Raw genomic sequence first — 19988 nt, 5'->3', positions numbered from 1 at the left:
TCCTGCCCTCAGTCCCTCCCAGCATCAGAGTCTTTTCTTTTTTTTTTTAATTTTAAAATCTTTAATTCTTACATGCGTTCCCAAACATGAACCCCCTCCCACCTCCCTCCCCATACCATCTCTCTGGGTCATCCCCATGCACCAGCCCCAAGCATGCTGCATCCTGCGTCAGACATAGACTGGTGATTCGATTCTTACATGATAGTATACATGTTAGAATGCCATTCTCCCAAATCATCCCAACCCTCTCCCTCTCCCTCTGAGTCCAAAAGTCCGTTATACACATCTGTGTCTCTTTTCCTGTCTTGCATACAGGGTCGTCATTGCCATCTTTCTAAATTCCATATATATGTGTTAGTATACTGTCTTGGTGTTTTTCTTTCTGGCTTACTTCACTCTGTATAATCGGCTCCAGTTTCATCCATCTCATCAGAACTGATTCAAATGAATTCTTTTTAACGGCTGAGTAATACTCCATTGTGTAAATGTACCACAGCTTTCTTATCCATTCATCTGCTGATGGACATCTAGGTTGTTTCCATGTCCTGGCTATTATAAACAGTGCTGCGATGAACATTGGGGTACATGTGTTTCTTTCAATTCTGGTTTCCTCTGTGTGTATGCCCAGAAGTGGGATTGATGGGTCATAAGGTAGTTCTATTTGCAATTTTTAAGGAATCTCCACACTGTTCTCCATAGTGGCTGTACTAGTTTGCATTCCCACCAACAGTGTAGGAGGGTTCCTTTTCTCCACACTCTCTCCAGCATTTATTGCTTGCAGATTTTTGGATCGCAGCCATTCTGACTGGTGTGAAGTGGTACCTCATTGTGGTTTTGATTTGCATTTCTCTAATAATGAGTGATGTTGAGCATCTTTTCATGTATTTGTTAGCCATCCATATGTCTTCTTTGGAGAAATGTCTATTTAGTTCTTTGGCCCATTTTTTGATTGGGTCGTTTATTTTTCTGGAATTGAGCTGCATAAGTTGCTTGTATATGTTTGAGATTAGTTGTTTGTCAGTTGCTTCATTTGCTATTATTTTCTCCCATTCAGAAGGCTATCTTTTCACCTTGCTTATATTTTCCTTTGTTGTGCAGAAGCTTTTAATTTTAATTAGATCCCATTTGTTTATTTTTGCTATGTCTGGCTTAGAAATGGAATGGTCCAGTGAGACCAAGTTACTACAGTTCTCCATCATCACATCGCAATACAACTTCTTCTGAAGCGAGTCGAGAAATTCCCACTCATGCGGAAAGAACTCTATGACCACACCCCTGAATGTTACTGGTCCCCGGGCCATGGTTTTGGACCTACAAGAGCTGATTGGTCCTCAGTGTTCCTTGAGCAGAAAAATAGAGTCCAGAAAACCACATCTGTTTTTCAAGACAATGGTCTGCTTTTCTGGTTGCCTGATGTCCTCTGCCAGCCTACAGAGGTTGTTTTGTGGAGTTTGCTCAGCGTTGAAATGTTCTTTTGAGGAATTTGTGAGGGAGAAAGTGGTCTTCCCGTCCTATTCCTCCACCATCTTAGGACCCCAGAGTCTTTTCCAATCAGAACTCTTCGCATGAGGTGGCCAAAGTACTGGAGTTTCAGCTTCAGCATCATTCCTTCCAAAGAAATCCCAGGGTTGATCTTCTTCAGAATGGACTGGTTGGATCTCCTTGCAGTCCAAGGGACACTCAAGAGTCTTCTCCAACACCACAGTTCAAAAGCATTAATTCTTCAGTGCTCAGGCTTCTTCACAGTCCAACTCTCACATCCATACATGACCACAGGAAAAACCATATCTTGACTAGACGGACCTTGAACTATCTTGAACATTTGTTGGCAAAGAAATGTCTCTGCTTTTCAATATGCTATCTAGGTCGGTCATAACTTTTCTTCCAAGGAGTAGATGTCTTTTAATTTCATGGCTGCAATCACCATCTGCAGTGATTTTGGAGCCCCCCCCAAAAGTCTGACACTGTTTCCATTGTTTCCCCATCTATTTCCCACGAAGTGATGGGACCAGATGCCATGATCTTTGTTTTGTGAATGTTGAGCTTTAAGCCAACTTTTTCACTCTCCTCTTTCATTTTCATCAAGAGGCTTTTTAGCTCCTCTTCACTTTCTGCCATAAGGGTGGTGTCATCTGCATATCTGAGGTTATTGATATTTCTCCTGGCAATCTGGATTCCAGCTTGTGTTTCTTCCAGTCCAGCGTTTCTCATGATGTACCCTGCATAGAAGTTAAATAAGCAGGGTGACAATATACAGCCTTGACATACTCCTTTTCCTATTTGGAGCCAGTCTGTTTTTCCATGTCCAGTTCTAACTGCTGCTTCCTGACCTGCATACAGGTTTCTCAAGAGGCAGGTCTGGTGGTCTGGTATTCCCATCTCTTTCAGAATTTTCCACAGTTTGTTGTGATCCACACAGTCAAAGGCTTTGGAGCAGTCGATAAAGCAGAAGTAGATGTTTTTCTGGTACTCTCTTGCTTTTTCCATGATCCAGTGGATGTTGGCAATTTGATCTCTGGTTGCTCTGCCTTTTCTAAAACCAGCTTGAACATCAGGAAGTTCACTGTTCACATATTGCTGAAGCCTGGCTTAGAAAATTTTAATCATTACTAGCGTATGAGATGAGTGCAATTGTGACTTTTAGAACTAACACCCAATAAACACTCAATCAATAGCAAATGAAAGTCAGAATTCCTCAACAGGTCATCAGAAGGATGGTGACTAATATTTTTTCTTCTACCCTACTGTTTCCCAGACCCAGACTCAGGACTTAAATTTGTGAGTGGCAGAGATTCCGATAAAGTTGAGTTTTAAGACATTTCAGCTATCTTCAGCCAAGGTCAGAAGCCTAGTAAAGCTAGATGGGCTCTTCAGTCTTGAAGTTGATATATCAGAGTCCGCTGAACAGACTGGACCTGATGAGGTGTCTGCTTTGCATTGATGGAATGTGATGGCTTCTCGTGCTGAAATAGACACACGTCTCCAATAAGGGATGTGCCTCGTAAGACAAACTTTTCTTCACCTCTTCTCCTAGTAACTGGTTCAATGATAAGGGTCAAATCTTTATGTGGTCTCTCTGGAATAGAAAAAGAGAGTATATGCTGAAAGAGCAGCAGAGTCTCTCTATGCATCCACAGCATCTGAGAGAGCAAGGAAGGGAGTGTGCCTGAGGATCAAGGAATAAGGAGTATAAATTTGGATAAGAGAGCTTTTAACAATGGGGAAAGCACTTTTCTGTGACACTAGATTTAACAGTCTCAAAATAGTTTGGGGGAGATAATGCTAATAGACTGCTGAGATAAAAACTTGGAAAAAATTATGGCCCTTACTAAATAAAGTAGAAATGCTAGAATTTCCCAGTGGACAGGAGAAAAGGGATCGAAACACACAAAAAGAGGGTGTGCTCACATGAGTGGCCTACCGAATACCAGAAAACTCAACTACAGCTTTTCCTTGGAGGTCCAAGAGTATTTCCCATTTATCAAGGCAATAAGGAATGCACTCACGTACAGGAAAGAGCTTTGTTAAAACATTAGGATATGATTGTTCTTTGTTGCCTCTTGATGTTAGGAAATGCTGTTATGGAATTTGGGTTTCTGCAGACACACAGACTTAGAGAATGAACTTATGATTGCCAAGTGGGAAGGATTGGGGAAAGGGTTAGTTTAGGAGGTTTGGGAACACATGTGCACAGTGCTATGTTTTGAATGAATAATTAACAGAGCCCTGTTGTATAGCACAGGGAACTCTTCTCAATGCTATATGGCATCCTGGAAAGGAGGGGAGTTTGAGAGAGAATGGATACACATATATATATGACTGAGCCCCTTTTCTGTCCACCTGAAACTATCACAACATTGTTAATCAACTATACTCCAATATAAAATATAAAGTTAAAGACAGAATTTGGGTCTCTAAATCCAAGGGGATAATAGGATCTTGAAATAAGGCTAAGTGATTAGACTTAACTCTCAGAAGCAAAGTGAGCAAAATTATAGCAATCAATAGCAAAGTCTAAGCAGCAGTGAGTCCCAACCCATAGACATTTATGGAGATAGTTAATATAATATGATCTTCTCAGAGACATGATAATGAGTAGTCACCATGGGGTATTACTTAATTTCTGCAATAGAAAAATCACAAAGGATAATTAGGATGCTGATTTTAAAGTCATAACTCCGTGATTGGTTCCAGGTCTTAGCCATTTCTCAAGTTCAAACTCATTTTCCAAAGATGGGAACACCATTCTACTTGTTTGATTTCTGGCTAGAGGAGGTTAGGATTTCCTGAAATTTTGCCAGGCATGCTTTCTGGTTTTCAATCTTTTTTCTTTCCCCTTAAAGTGATGATTATCTTGAACTTGACATTCTCTCTTGTCTGTGGATCTACAGTACTCACCAATAGTCACCAAAGTACATAAACATGTTAACTACCATTCCTCTATTCCTATTCAGTTTCAAAGATATCTCACCAGCCAGTAATCTTCCTTTCCCTGGGAAAACATCAACAATTTTGCTACCAGAGCATGCCAGGAACATCCACACATATTCCAGTTACCATCAGTGATCAAAGATCTAATCAATCAGCATGTGATGCTACTCAGTTGCTGAGTCATGTCTGACTCTGCAACTCTTTGGACTGCATTCTGCCAGACCCCTCTGTCCATGGGATTCTTTAGGAAAGAATGCTTGAGTAGGCTGCATTTACTTCTCTGGGGGATCTTCCCACCCCATTGATCAAACCCACATCTCTTATGTCTTCTGCACTGGCAAGTGGATTCTTTACCACTGTGCCGCATGGGAATACATTTCCAAAATCTTACTGAAAATTTGTTTTGTAAATTTCCCTTAATCTAGTACCAATTGTTTTAAAATCAGTTTCCTGGAAATGATCTCTATTTTGGAGAATATCATGCAGAAGGTATATTGAAGAGTATTTTTAGAAGATATATCTAAAAAGAAATCAGGAAAGCAGATGAGGTAGGAGGAGAAGCTGTACCGTATTGACTCCTGTGTAAAGCTGTGAAGCTTGGATGACCCTTCAGAGTTGAACCAAACAGGAAAATGGCCAGACCTTTGTATCTGTCATTGGCCTCCAGTTGTCTTCAGAAGCTGAGAAATAGGTTTGACAGTTCCTAGCCTGTCTGAAAAAGCATGAAAGTACAACCTTCCATAGTGATATTTGTGACTTCATTTTGCTTCCACATTGATCTATAAATTTTAGTACATACAAAGTTAATATGTTTGCAGCATCTGTTATATACTTGGTGGTTTGTTGTCTGCTTTTTCTGTTAACCAGTTTAAAGATATATAAAAGTATTAAACTATGATTGCAGATTTATTATTTCCTAATTCTGTTAAATTTTGCTTTATATAATTTTGCTATGTTTTGAGTGCATACTCCATCAGAATTGTTCATGTTCTTGTTGAATTAAAGATTTTTAAGTGTATTGATTTCATATGGCTGCACTTTTCCATAGCCAATGATTTGCTTTATTCTTTACCATGCAAATTATTCCAAATTGTTGAATATATATTTTAAAACAGAAAAAAAAAATAATAGATACCTGGTCAACATTGATGAGACTCTGATACCAAGTCAATTATTTAAGGTGATTTACATTACAGTTGACCATAAAAGTCATCATTCACTTATAAAATATTAAATGAAAAATGCACTCTGACTTCCACAAAAGTGTGAAGAAATATACTCATTTAAACTTTTCACATTGCTTCAGTTGTCAAATATATACACAGCAGTAACTTGAATCTTTTCTATATTTCTGAATATTCATATGGTTTCACTACCTCAAATTGTTAAATATGGTAAACTGCCGGGGTCCAGCCCCGGTGGATCCAGGTGATTCGAAAGTGGGGACAGAGTTGGCATCCTTGGAAATAACTTATTTAATTACAGATAGAGAGGGATTAGAAAATTAGCAGAGAAAAAGAGGCTGAATAACTTGGTTCACATGGAGTACCAATCACCACCTACGTAGGCCGCAGGTATCTTCCAGTTCTCCTGAAGGAGAGGAGGCACTGAGGCCTCCTGGTCCAATCTTAGAAGCCCAGGCAAAATTAGTAGGCTTGGTGGGTACCCATGCACCAGATGGGAATTTGGCCAGAAAATAGTAGGAGAGAAAAAGAGGCTGAATAACTTGGTTTACGTGGGATACCAATAAAATTCCAAGACAAGGAATTTGCACCATCTACTTTGGGCCAGTGGCCCAGAAGGTGCCCCTCTTTGGGCTCCTTCTCACGTGGGCTTGAAAGCTGGGACAAGTAAGTATACGTGGTGGGCACCCACGCTCCAGATGGGAATTCAGTCAGAAAAACGCGGAGCAAGAAAGAACAACATGGGGGAATCAGTCTTTCCGGAAACTGATCCCATTTCTTTATTTCTTAGGTTTGCTTATATACCTTTTGTTACACATAGGGATGAATATAGAATAACTTGGGGGTCAGCAGTCCTGACCTTTATCAAAATCAGGTGCTTTACATAAAAAAAAGATCTTAGGGGTTTTACATCATCTTATGGCCATGAGGCCTGCTGACATTTTATGACCCTTTCTTTCTGATAACTAAAAAACTTATTTTTTCCAAGAGTGTTTTTTTCTTAAGCCAGGCACCACCCTCCAAATAAAGTTGCATTCCTATAGGGTGAGGGTGTAATGAGTTACAATCAAGAAAGGAATTTATTTAACCCAAGGTTAACATGATTAATCTTAAAGGTTAATACTTATTTCTCCTATATGTTAGTTATATTCATTATAAGGGCAGGGAATATGGAGATTTAGCAGCAAACATCAGCCCAACAAATGAAAATCCTTTCACAAATGTTCCCCTTAAGACCTATTTAGTCTTAAGATAGTGATAAAGTTACATTTTTACATAGCAAGGACACAGTGATTTATAACAAAGTACAGTGATCTATTACAAAGAGAAAATTCATTAACTCAAAAAGTCTAGTATTGTTAACCTTAAAAACTACCATATTTCCTTTTCTATATTCCAAATACATTGATTAATATATTCCCAGGTGCCTAAGGATATGGAGGTCTGGCGGCAATCATTGACTCAAGGAGAAAAGACCTATGCTAATTAAGACTCTCAAAATACTCCAGACTCTCTGTGCTGTTTATGGTTGAGAGGTAGTAAACAATCATGTGCTAGTGGCAGGAGTATGGATAATCCTGTCACACAAGCTAGTTTGCCAGCAGAGAGGTTTGACCTTTTGACCTGAGACACCCTTGTCACACCCAGGACAGGGAATTAGCAGCAATTATTGGTACAACAAATGAAAAACCCTTCACCAAATATAATTCCTAGCCAACCCACTATACTAATAATTTCTAACTTCCCAAAAGAATTTGCCTTTAGTAAGTCTAAAACATCTCATGCCTCTCAGGTTGGGAGGCTGTAAACAATAACATGTGGCCAGACGAACCTATACAGGTGGGCTAGATAACCTTCAGAGGAGTTCGTAAGTTGAAACACTGTTGTCATGCCCAGGAATTTTTATTGACTTGAAGCTGTAAGCTAACTCCTTCTCCGAGAGAACCAGTGGGGAACAGCCCCCCATAAAGTCAGAGGTGTAGGCGAGAGCATGAAACAGTAAAGTAGATAGACTCTGGTTTTGGGGGTAGATGCTCAGGAACAGGGGGTTTCCTGAGGCTTGATCACGTCTTTGCGTATGCCAAGCCTCCTTCCTCATGACCTTTGCCATGGGTAGAGTTCCTCACACTGGCCCCCAGCAATAAACAATAAAATCAGCTTTAGAAATTAAACAAATGTAAATTTCTTTGTTTTTTCTAAACTTGAAGATTTCTAGAAACTTATTCATCTTAATTAAATGGAAAATAATATACTAGATTCTTCAGAGGGACACGGAAAAGCAATGGAGTATGGGAAATCTTGAAAACACACATTTTTACTTTCTTTTTTTTTACACAAGAAGAAAGAGACATGGAAATGTTGAGTATACATCTTAAGGTCACGAGTTTGCTGACTGGCAAAAATAGGTCCAGGACCCATATCATGTGATCTCAACCCACTATACAGTCAAGTAAAAACTGTATTTTCTTTCTATTTCTTTCACTCTTCAGCACTGAATTTGTTTCTCTATAGAGACATTTAGCACTGATATACTATTCAATAGTAAATATCCAGTATATTTTTTCCAATATATTTTTAACATAGTTAAATAATTCATCGAACACCAAATTACTGAAGCACATTATGTAATAACCATTTAGAGTACACTGATTTGGAAATGTTTATTATTTATATTAAATAATAGTTGAGAACTATTTGAATTTGTTTTTTGGAATTTTTTTATGCTGCAGAGTGTACACAAAGGGAAATGAAGCTGGGCAGGCTTCACACTAATTTGAATAGGAAGCTGTAATTTTGGAAGTGTAAATGTAAAATTTATATCTAGGTCAAGCAATTCAAACAATAAGTAGAATAGTAACAGGGTTGGGAAAGGGCAACATGCAGTCTGAATAGTGAAGTTTCAGTGATATAAAAGAACACCAGAAAAAAAGATGTATTCTGTTTTGCTTTATGCCAGCAGCACAGCTTAGATTGCCACAGGTTCTAAAACAAAACAAAACAAAAACCCAGAAAAAGGAATAAAAATTTGCCTGAAGAATAAATAAATAGAAAAAAATTCTATTCCTTAATTCAGAAGCTATTTACACATTTTTATCTATGTTTTAGCATTGCATACACGCTGGTTTTAAGAAGTCAATTTTGTGTTCTGTAAGTGAGTAATCAGTGAAGGAAATACAGAATAGAAATGTTTGTTCAGTGTTCCAAGTTAGATTGAAGGAGATAGAGCTATGACTTTTATCACTGTTCATTTGAATTATCATCTTGTTAAAAAAAATCAGTACTATAATGCTAACTTTGAATGTTTCCTCTCTCTCTTGTTGGAGACACAGTCGATAATATTTTCTCCCACCACCTTTTCTGATTAGATTTCCACACATAGAAATTCAATCATAACCAGAAAAGTGAGACCTCTTGCCCTAGTTCAGTTAAAATCCTAAATAGGTATTTCATAGAAATTGATGCCACATTCAGATCAGTTCAGTTCAGTTGCTAAGTCATGTCCGACTCTTTGTGACCCCATGAATCAAGGACGCCAGGCCTCCCTGTCCATCACCAACTCCCGGAGTTCACTCACAGTCACATCCATCAAGTCCGTGGTGCCATCCAGCCATCTCATCCTCTGTCGTCCCCTTCTCCTCCTGCCTCCAATCCCTCCCAGCATCAAAGTCTTTTCCAATGAGTCAACTCAATTCATGAGGTGGCCAAAGTACTGGAGTTCAGCATTAGCATCATTCCCTCCAAGGAAATCCCAGGGCTGACCTCCTTCAGAATGGACTGGTTGGATCTTCTTGCAGTCCAAGGGACTCTCAAGAGTCTTCTCCAACACCACAGTTCAAACGCATCAATTCTTCGGCACTCAGCTTTCTTCACAGTTCAACTCTCACATCCATACATGACCACTGGAAAAACCATATCCTTGACTAGATGGGCCTTCGTTGGCAAAGTAATGTCTCTGTTTTTGAATATGCTATCTAGGTTGGTCATAACTTTTCTTCCAAGGAGTAAGCGTCTTTTAATTTCATGGCTGCAATCACCGTATGCAGTGATTTTGGAGCCCAAAAATATAAAGTCTGTAACTATTTCCACTGTTTCCCCATCTATTTCCCATGAAGTGATGGGAACAGATGCCATGATCTTCGTTTTCTGAATGTTGAGCTTTAAGCCAACTTTTTCACTCTCCACTTTCACTTTCATCAAGAGGCTTTTTAGTTCCTCTTCACTTTCTGCCATAAGGGTGGTGTCATCTACATATCTGAGGTTATTGGTATTTCTCCCAGCAATCTTGACTCCAGCTTGTGTTTCTTCCAGTCCAGCGTTTCTCATGATGTACCTTGCATAGAAGTTAAATAAGCAGGGTGAACAATATACAGCCTTGATGTACTCCTTTTCCTATTTGGAACCAGTCTGTTGTTCCATGTCCAGTTCTAACTGTTGCCCCTTGACCTGCATATAGGTTTCTCAAGAGGCAGGTTAGGTGGTCTGGTATTCCCATCTCTTTCAGAGTTTTCCACAGTTTCTTGTTATCCACAGAGTCAAAGGCTTTGGCATAGTCAATAAAGCAGAAATAGATGTTTTTCTGGAACTCTCTTGCTTTTTCCATGATCCAGTGGATGTTGGCAATTTGATCTCTGGTTCCTCTGCCTTTTCTAAAACCAGCTTGAACATCAGGAAGTTCACGGTTCATGTATTGCTGAAGCCTGGCTTGGAGAATTTTGAGCATTACTTTACTAGCATGCGAGATGAGTGCAAGGGTGCAGTAGTATTGAGCATTCTTTGGCATTGCCTTTCTTTGGGTTTGGAATGAAAACTGACCTTTTCCAGTCCTGTGGCCACTGTTGAGTTTTCCCAATTTGCTGGCATATTGAGTGCAGCACTTTCACAGCATCATTTTTCAGGATTTGAAATACCTCAACTGGAATTCCATCACCTCCACTAGCTTTGTTCATAGTGATGCTTCCTAAGGCCCACTTGACTTCACATTCCAGGATGTCTGGCTCTAGATGAGTGATCACATCATTGTTATATCTGGGTTTTGATGATCTTTTTTGTACAGTTCTTCTGTGTATACTTGTAACGTCTTCTTAATATCTTCTGCTTCTGTTAAGTCCATACTATTTCTGTCCTTTATCAAGCCCATCTTTGCATGAAATGTTCCCTTGGTATCTCTAATTTTCTTGAAAGGATCTCTAGTCTTTCCCATTCTGTTTCTTTCCTCTATTTCTTTGCATTGATCGCTGAAGAAGGCTTTCTTATCTCTTCTTGCTATTCTTTGGAACTGTGCTTGCAGATGCTTATATCTTTCCTATTCTCCTTTGTTTTTTGCTGGATTTAAATATCTCCATCTCAACTATCTTTTACATTTAACTCAATGGATATGCGGTAAGTATTTACTTTTCTGTCCTTAAAACAGTAATAGCAAGTGAAAGTCACTCAGTTGTGTCTATTTGCGATCCCATGGACTGTAGCCCACCAGGCTCCTCTTCATGGAGTTCTCCAGGCAGGAATACTGGAGATCCATTTCCTGCTCTAGAGGATCTTCCCAACCCAGGGATCAAGTCCAGGTCTCCTGCATTACAAGCAGACTCTTTACCATCTGACCTACTAGGGAAGCACAATAGAAGAAAGTTATGAAATATTAAATGCTTAGCCCTCCCTAAGACTATATCAACTGTCCATAACATTTGAAGAACTTCTGACTGTAGTGTGGCAGAAACCTGGGAGTATACTGCTCACATGGAGGGGAGAAACTGCTGTGTGTGTGGAGCAGAATTAGCTGAGAGACCCAGTTGCCATGCCTCCAGGATTCATTGCAGTACTCCAGCCAAGGTCCTGTTCCAGTCAGCCAGTGATTGAGAACAGCAGAGGTTCTAGAGCTGAGCCCTTCTTGTCCAGTGTTGAACTCCTCAAATAGGCAGTCCTTGTTTGGATCTTTCCCTTTGCCTTACCCAGCTTTCTCAGAGCTGCACTGCAGTGTGAAGCTTTCCTCTCCTTCCTTCCCAGTTTCTCTTCAATGGAACCAAATCTGATTTATATTCAGAACTCTCTTTGACGAATTCTGAAATAGGAGGGAAGTGGGCAGAGCACAACCAAGGACCTGACAAAAACTGGTTAGAACCAACTCGATCTAAGATGGTGGAAGATTTGACTCCCAGTGGATCTTGAGCCACATGATACCCTCATTGTAATACATTATCATGCTGAATGAGAGACCCACCAGCTCCATGATAGTTCCAAGGCTGACAAAGATCAAAAAGTGGACAGTGGCCCAGTTCCTGGAATTCTTAACTGCTTCTCCCAAATAATTGGAATAATCCTTCTGCTCATTTGTCTATGAAATTAGCCAGCCCATAAAAACTAACCACCCCATATTTGGTAGCCTGTCACTTTCTGAGATCTCTCACACATCTGGAGTGTGCTTCTCTCTAAATAAACCCATTTCTTACTTAGCAGTTTCAGTTCAGTTTAGTCACTCAGTCGTGTCTGACTCTAGTGACCCCATGGACTGCAACATGTCAGCCTTCCCTCTCTATCACCAACTCCAGGAGATTGCTCTAACTCATGTTCAACTAGGTGATGACATCAAACCATCTTATCCTCTGTCCTTTAATAAAGTTATCTCTTATCACTTTGTCTCTCACTAAATTCTTTCTGTCAGGAGACGTCAAGAATCTCAAATTCACTGGAGCAATTCTATCTCCTCCCCCTTTTATAATTTATAGTGAAAGTCACTCAGTCATGTCCAACTCTTTGCAAGCCCATGGACTGTGAAATGCTCCAGGCCAGAATACTGGAGAAGGTTCCCTTCTCCAGGGGATCTTCCCAACCCAGGAATCGAACCCAAGTCTCCCACATTGCAGGCTGATTCTTTACCAGCTGAGCTACCAGTTAAGCCTAAGAATACTGGAGTGGGTTGCCCATCCTTTCCCCAGTGGATCTTCCTGACCCAGAAATTGAACCAGGGTCTCCTGCATAGCAGGCATATTCTTTACCAGCTGAGCTACTAGAGAAGCCCATTTATACTTTATAGGAATATTCCAATACACATTTAAAAATTCTGATGCAGTCTTGGTACTTGTTTTCTGGAGAAGCCAAACTAACACATACACATATATACACACATATTAAATATCAAAGAAAATTGGAAAAAAATGAAAAATTCACAATTATTTCAGACATAAGTCAGAAAATCAACAAATAAAGAACTCTCATATGAGGCTGTGAGTAAGGAACCAAAATCAGAGACAATCAGGGCTATGAATAGACTTTGCTAACAGCAATTGCAAGACCAATTAACTTTTAAGAAGGTTATTCCATGTGTCATTTCCTTATTTGCAAATTGTCTGGCTCATGCATTTAACTTGGACTAATACTACAAGATTAGCTTAGTAAATAAATAGGATAATTGTCTTGGATGTTCTAGAGTGAATTTTCATGTCTGAGAGAGAACTAGGATAGAGTCTTACTTAAGCTTACTGGACTGCCATGATTGGGCAAAGAGGCATCTCTTCCAAAATTATATCTCCATACATAAACTACTAATAATACAAATCATGCCCAGCTTCATTTCCCTCTGAATTTCCAGTTATGTTAGACATTTTAAAACAATCATTTTCTAAGAAAACTGTGATTTTTCCCTTAAAATGACAGTCAAGAATTTAAAATATTTTCAAAAACCTATAATACAAAAAAAGGAAACTTAAAATGGGTAACTGGAGGAAAACAAACTTTATGATGGAGATAAGGCAAATTATGTGTGTTCATATGTTTAAGTACACATGTGTGTATTAAATAAATTATCATTTTATATAACTTTTTATTAGTATATTCAGAAAGGTGATGTAAGATACTTTATCTGTTAACCCAGGCAAGATTATTTTGGAGTAAAACATGTAGAAACTAAGTATACACTGTTACATGTAATAAAACCAAGACTTGAGAGGGCTCAAAAATTAAACTTTATCTTTCCTAGTCTCTTCAGATCTCTCTAGAATGTCTAAATAACTCTCAGATTAAGAAGTGGTTTCCAGGGTTTGGGGTGGGGAGACACACATTCAGCTTGCTGTTACGAAAACATGGTGTAAAAGTAAAGCCAAAGTGTGTAATTCTAAAACTTGGTTGAAGTCTCACACAATTTGATCATACCTGTGTCTATGAACCATTCAAACAGACAAGTCTATAAAGATAGTAAGGATATGGCACACATATCTCCATTAATTCATAGGATTTCTAAGAATCTCATAATGGAGTAAGTGAAAGTCACTTAGTCATTTCTGACTCTTTGCAACCACATGGAATGTAGCCTGTCAGGCTCCTCTGTCCTGGCAAGAGTACTGGAGGGGGTAGCTGTTTCCTTCTCCAGAGGATCTTCCTAACCCAGGGATAAAACCCAGGTCTCCCACATTACAGGTGGATTCTTTACCATCTGAGCCACCAAGGAAGCTCCCTCTCGTAATTGAATGAACTTCAATAAAAATTATAGATTTTTAAGTGTTTAAGAAAGCTGTGATAGTACACACACTGCTACTTGAACTAAAAGTTGGAAGAGTTTATACAAAGTAAATAGATACTTTGGAGCTCCAAACTATTAAGGACAGTAAGCAGACTGAGAAAAAATCACTCTCTTGCAAATCTGGGTTACTTTTTTTTTTTTTTAAATTTTATTTTATTTTTATTTTTTTATTTTTTAGTTTTTTATTTTTTAAATTTTAAAATCTTTAATTCTTACATGCATTCCCAAACATGAACCCCCTCCCACCTCCCTCCCCATAACATCTTTCTGGGTCATCCCCATGCACCAGCCCCAAGCATGCTGCATCCTGCGTTAGACATAGACTGGCGATTCAATTCACATGATAGTATACATGTTAGAATGTCATTCTCCCAAATCATCCCACCCTCTCCCTCTCCCTCTGAGTCCAAAAGTCCGTTATACACATCTGTGTCTCTTTCCCTGTCTTGCATACAGGGTCATCATTGCCATCTTCCTAAATTCCATATATATGTGTTAGTATACTGTATTGGTGTTTTTCTTTCTGGCTTACTTCACTCTGTATAATCGGCTCCAGTTTCATCCATCTCATCAGAACTGATTCAAATGAATTCTTTTTAACGGCTGAGTAATACTCCGTTGTGTATATGTACCACAGCTTTCTTATCCATTCATCTGCTGATGGACATCTAGGTTGTTTCCATGTCCTGGCTATTATAAACAGTGCTGCGATGAACATTGGGGTACATGTGTCTCTTTCCATTCTGGTTTCCTCGGTGTGTATGCCCAGAAGTGGGATTGCTGGGTCATAAGGTAGTTCTATTTGCAATTTTTAAGGCATCTCCACACTGTTCTCCATAGTGGCTGTACTAGTTTGCATTCCCACCAACAGTGTAGGAGGGTTCCCTTTTCTCCACACCCTCTCCAGCATTTATTGCTTGCAGATTTTTAGATCGCAGCCATTCTGACTGGTGTGAAGTGGTACCTCATTGTGGTTTTGATTTGCATTTCTCTAATAATGAGTGATGTTGAGCATCTTTTCATGTGTTTGTTAGCCATCCGTATGTCTTCTTTGGAGAAATGTCTATTTAGTTCTTTGGCCCATTTTTTGATTGGGTCGTTTATTTTTCTGGAGTTGAGCTGCAGAAGTTGCTTGTATATTTTTGAGATTAGTTGTTTGTCAGTTGCTTCATTTGCTATTATTTTCTCCCATTCAGAAGGCTGTCTTTTCACCTTGCTTATATTTTCCTTTGTTGTGCAGAAGCTTTTAATTTTAATTAGATCCCATTTGTTTATTTTTGCTTTTATTTCCAGCATTCTGGGAGGTGGATCATAGAGGATCCTGCTGTGATTTATGTCTGAGAGTGTTTTGCCTATGTTCTCCTCTAGGAGTTTTATAGTTTCTGATCTTACATTTTATGTTAAAGGAATTTTAATGCAAATGGTGGAACCCAAAGCCCATAGGATGATTGAACACTAATTGAGAAACTGGCAACATATGTCAGCTTGGATTTCAAATGTGCCACTCTCATTTACTTGTCTGGAGAACCCCATGGACAGAGGAGCCTGGCAGGCTACAATCCAGGGGGTTCCAAGAGTCAGACACCATTAAGCTAAATCACCACCACTGACTGTTGAATGCTCTGTGCCTCTTCCCAGCTTCCCCTTTAGAATGAGAAAGTCTATGGCAGTTACGTTATATTGATCCCACTATTGAATGTTGAGATGAGCCGGAGTAAATACCTTGACAGGACTTCTGACTAAAAGGAATGATATTCAAAGAGTACTACCCCAAAAGTTATATGCAAGAAGCCTCATTGGTCCCTGACTCTGAATTAGATGACAGGATCCTAAACCTCAAGCCTGATACTAATGTAATCCATGAGACTTTTGAGGATCTTAGGTGGTATGGATTTAAAAACACATGTGGGAAAAAAGTAAATTACTTGTGGTCAGAAAGCTAACTGTGACTGTTTTTAAATACTTTAGTAGACCACTTGATACCTCTTTCATCAATATGGAGGTCTAATTTGCCTTTCTTTAAATATAAACTGGTTTTAGCAAATCACTTTTAACCACTGGAAGGTAGCTGATTGTTATTGTGTGACTTGAAAGGCCTGTTAGCAAAAACAGCTTCTGCCTGTTTTGTTCTATTGAGATAGTTGTTTTGTTTTACTTTTCAAGTGGCCATGGATTACATATCCAACTTTCCTGCTGCTGCTACTGCTACTGCTGCTAAGTCGCTTCAGTCGTGTCTGACTCTGTGTGACCCCATAGACAGCAGTCCACCAGGATCCCCTGTCCCTGGGATTCTCCAGGTAAGAATACTGGAACAGGTTGCCATTTCCTTCTCCAATGCATGTATACATGCTAAGTCGCTTCAATCTTGTCCAACTCTGTGCAACCCCATGGACAGCAGCCCACCAGTCTCCTCCATCCACAGGACTCTCCAGGCAAGAATACTGGAGTGGGTTGCCAGTTATCCTAACTTATGCTTTCCTGGTAGCTCAGTTGGTAAAGAACCTACCTGCAGTGCAGTTTAATCCCTGGGTTGGGAAGATCCCCTGGAGAAGGAAATGGCATTCCATTCCAGTATTCTTGCCTGAAAAATCCCATGGACAGAGGAGCCTGGTGGGCTACAGTCCATGGGACACAAGAGTCAGACACCACTTAGCTAATTTCACTACATTTCAACAGTTAAAACAGCATAAATCATATTTTCCAAGATTCAGTGAACTAAGGCAAGGAACGTGTATCTTGGCAATATTGTTTACAGTCAATTAATACAATGTGATTTGTGATGAAGGTGGCCATAGATCTGAATACAGGAGCATAGAGACTAAAATGCATGCTGCCTAATAATAATTATTTGCTGACTCAATCAATGCACACATGCTTGGTAGAGACCTAAGGGCATTTGAGATGGTATAAGTTTATATAAATAGGGAATGAGCTGGAAATGCCTGCATCATACAAAAATCAAGAGTTATCTGTATTTTGAAACTTACAGTTCTTTAAAGAGTTTCATTTTATTATTTTTCCTTTTTAATGTGTTAATTAATAAATTATAGCACAGGAATTGAATCAGAATATGCTATTAACTTACCTATCAATATTTATTTGCCTGCTAAATTTTAACTTAAGCTAAAAGAGTGAATTTGTAAATCATGTGACTTAGCACACATGCATGAACAATTTGGCGTCTAATACAGTAAAGTAAGAATAAATAATCATTATTTAGCCAAGAGGCTAAATAAATAATAGAGAAGTGTCCTGATTCTGATCTTTATACATATTCTTCCTCTTTGGACTTCCCTGGTGGCTCAGACGGTAAAAAATCTGCCTGCAATGAAGGAGATATAGGAGACTTGGGTTGGGAAGATCCCCTAGAGAAGAGAATGATAACCCACTTCAGTATTCTTGCTTGGAGGGTCCCTTGGACTGAAGAGCCTGGTGGGTTAGAGTCCATGACATTGCAAAGAAGTGGACATGACCGAGTGACTAACACTTTCCCTTTTCTCCACTAAAGGATAATAGATGACAACTTAGAAGAACCAGTACATTTGCAAGTTTCTCTGATTACTTTTCATAAATTTTCATATTGGCAGCTGGAGATACCAGAAACATAAGGTTTTAAATAAAGTACAATATTTCTCCACACAAAAAGAAAATATACTCTAATTGTTTAACTCCCAAGTTTCTAGTTCTGACAAAGATCCTATTTTAAACAAAACAAAGAGCTCTTTCTGTGTTGTTGATTATATAAAAATCAAATAAAATGAGCAAACCTGTATAAATATCCATTCTATGTGTTAATGTTTGTAAATGGGAGCTGATTTCTCCAGTTTTGATTGTTTCCATTATGCAGTGAAAGAAATACTCCAGAGAAATGAAAGATTTCTAACACAAAGTACACGGTGTGAGTCCATTCTGCTGACCACAGGATACTGCTACATCTCTGCTGGATTAAAACTTCAAACCCATTAAGCAGAGCAGAAGCACTGTAACTTCCCAAGTCAAAAGTTCAGCAGGGAGTGTTTCAGGATGCTTCCTACCTCTAATTTTCTCTAATAACACAGATGCAGTTGTCATCTCTTAGGGCACAGTGGTCAATAACTGCCGTGATTCTCTGTCCATGGCCAGTCAGATAAGAACCTATTTTCTCCACTAATTGCTGAAGCAGCAGTGACTCTGAGGGGGTGTAGGGGAAAGAAGAAAGGCTGGTTTAAAATATATTGTGATATGTTTTCATTCTGAAGTCAGGAAAGATTATGCTAGGGAAGCTATGTATGGTGCTGTGTCACCTTTGAACCCTTGGTGTTCCCTGCTGATTATAGCTAGCTCTAAGGTGGGACAAAACAAATTAGTCACATTTTGTGAGACTGACACTTTCGTCTCTTGCCATATGGGATAACTGAAGAACTAACTAGGGAATGCTTTCTAATTTTCTGGCAGCGGATTTAGCAAGCAGTTTTCTAAATGCAATAATCTTTGAAGGCCATGTAATGATCACATTCTCTGAATCACTGTAACAGACAAACTGCTTTATAAAAACAATAGTTTTTATCTATCTCTCCATAGACTACCCACAATTTTACTATGTCTATGATAACTTTTATGTATATGTATGTGTACTATCTAATAATAAAAACAGTAATTGCTGATCATGCTGCCACCTGTATCTTATTCCCAGAGTGGAATTAGTCAGGCAGTTTAAACACTGGCATTTTGGGGGGCAATTGTTTTATAGACAGACACATGTGTTTTAATAAATACTGATCCACAAATTGTAAATAATTCCTTTTTTCTGATTTGTATAGGTATTTATGAAATAAATATTTGTATACATATTTATGAAATAAAGAGCTTCCCTTGTGGCTCAGCTGGTAAAGAATCTGAATGCTGCAATGCAGGAGACCTGGCTTGGATCTCTGGGTTGGGAAAATTCCCTGAGACTAGAACTGTGACCCACTCCATAATTCTTGCCTGGAGAATTCCATGGACTGTATGGTCCATGGGGTCGCAAAGACATGATTGAGTGACTTTCATTTTCACTTATGAAACAGAAGTATTCACTAGAGAAAATTAGGTCAAAGGAAGGATATATACATATAGAGTAGTGTTAGTCACTCAGCTGTGTCAGACTCTGTGATCCCACGGACTATAGCCCACCAGGCTTCTCTTGCCATGGGATTCTCCAGGCAAGAATACTGGAGTGGATTGCCATTCCCTTCTTCAGAGGATCTCTCCAATACAAGGATCGAACCTGGGTCACCTACATTGCAGGCAGATTCTTTACCGTTTGAGCTACAGGGAAGACAGATATACATATATACATTCTTAAATATATTAAAATATTTCATGTAATTTTCGTACTGCTTTTGGAGACTAAAGTACAAACATATATATGAAAAACACTATTTTAAGTAATTATATGTGTTTTTTAAAATTATGGATAAAACACATTTATCACTACACACAAAGTTAGTGGAGGTGATGGAATTCCAGTGGAGCTATTTCAAATCCTAAAAGATGATGCTGTGAAAGTGCTGCACTCAATATGCCAGCAAATTTGGAAAACTCAGCAGTGGCCACAGGACTGGAAAAGGTCAGTTTTCCTTCCAATCCCAAAGAAAGGCAATGCCAAAAATGCTCAAACTGTTGCACAATAGTGCTCATCACACACACTAACAAAGTAATGCACAAAATTCTCCAAGCCAGGCTTCAGCAGTATGTGAACCATGAACTTCCAGATGTTCAAGCTGGATTTAGAAAAGGCAGAGGAACCAGAGATTGAGTTTGGGTGAAATCCGGGAGTTGGTGATGGATAGGGAGTCCTGGCGTGCTATGGTTCATGGGGTTGTGGAGAGTCAGACATGAGTGAG

The sequence above is a fragment of the Ovis aries genome, chromosome 10 (genome assembly GCF_016772045.2).
Source record: "Ovis aries strain OAR_USU_Benz2616 breed Rambouillet chromosome 10, ARS-UI_Ramb_v3.0, whole genome shotgun sequence".
Taxonomy (NCBI): Eukaryota; Metazoa; Chordata; class Mammalia; order Artiodactyla; family Bovidae; genus Ovis; species Ovis aries.
This window is presented reverse-complemented; position numbering follows the sequence as displayed.